The sequence below is a fragment of the Theobroma umbraticum genome, unplaced genomic scaffold, assembly GCF_002168275.2.
Source record: "Theobroma umbraticum cultivar Fairchild unplaced genomic scaffold, ASM216827v3 scaffold_20.0, whole genome shotgun sequence".
NCBI lineage: Eukaryota > Viridiplantae > Streptophyta > Magnoliopsida > Malvales > Malvaceae > Theobroma > Theobroma umbraticum.
The window spans coordinates 7,382,883-7,384,441 of NW_018397266.1; positions in this window are offsets into that span (position 1 = coordinate 7,382,883).

Consider the following 1,559-nt stretch of genomic DNA (forward strand, 5'->3'; position numbering starts at 1 on the left):
ATCATGTCATATTACTATATCTAGATCCAATGAGACCCAAGTTCTACTAGTATGACTCCTTTGTTACATTAACAATATTCAGAACCCTTTATTAGCTCCATGGACTAATGATCTAAATATCTTTCTATTAGAGCCCTTTTTAATAAGATGTATATGACTTTAATTATATACATGTACAAAGTCCTCATTTTTACTTTGGAACCATTCCAACTAAACTATGTTGCATGCATCAGATGCATTTGTCACTTCTCATTGTGCCATCTGCCCTTTTTAAATTTTGGCACTTTCTTTGTATACACATTGCATTCCATGAAATTGTATCACTAAATAATTGTATTCACTCTACTAACCTCCTCATATGGATGAGATAAGTACACTTGTACATTCTATTAAATCCAACCTTTTAAATCCCATTCAATAAAATAAAGTATATAACTCAAACGAAAAACATATTTAGTAGATTCATTTCATATGAATAATACATCCCTAATGTATCCTACTAAATCCATGGAGTTTTCATACATATGATTATGCATCTCTATGCAAACTCTTAAGAGTTAGATTCCAATGTAACCATGTAATACTAAAGAAGCTTCTTTCTTAGTGTCATCATACTTCCACTAAATCCTTGATCCTTTGTAAGAGTAATGTTCGAACTTTTTTAAATATTCATGATGTTACATACTTACATCTTAATGTACGTATGGAATCATATTGGTTTAGAATAATATAGTTGCTACATATATATTGGATAGATATGGAATAAATCATATCACTATGTGAATTTGCTTTCTTTTTTGAACAAACACCTCTATGTTCTATTCATAAGAAAGTTCTATTTCACATGAATCTAGATTCAACTTTTGAATGATTTATTAATAAGTAAGCATAATCTTCACTAAGATCATATCTTAATAAGAGTACTTCATATTATATAGCTTATATGATCTTATATTCAAATTCTTTGAACATTTCAAGGATTCAAATTGTATTTCTTTAAGAATACAAGACAAAATCTCAATTTGGTCTCATGTAAACTTAATGAATTAGGAACATTTGCCATAATATTTTATGTTTAATGGTTCGTATACATCTATATGTATAAGATCTTTTGAACATACCAAGTCATTCTTTTTTGCATAAAAATTGATTTGGTCATATAAGAATTACTAGCTCCTTTATGATTCTCAATAAAAAAAATCTAAGTATCTTCATACTCTAATTCTTACTTCAATCACCAAGACTCAAATGCCATAATCAAGATCATATGCAATCAGTTTTCTTGACATTTATATTGAGCATCGACTTACTACTATTATTTTGAGCTTTATGTCATTACTCAAATGCATTCACATTTAGTATTGAACACTTATGATGTTAATACAATACTAATAACTTCTAGCTCAATCATAAACTTTGGCAAACAAGAAGCTTCTATAAGTTTGTTGATAACTCTATTATATAAACTTATTTTGATACATCTTTGGGGCTTAAAAAGTTAGATTTTTGAGATTTTAGGTTCAAATTGTAGCATTTTAGGTGTTTTTCTAGTTTAAGTT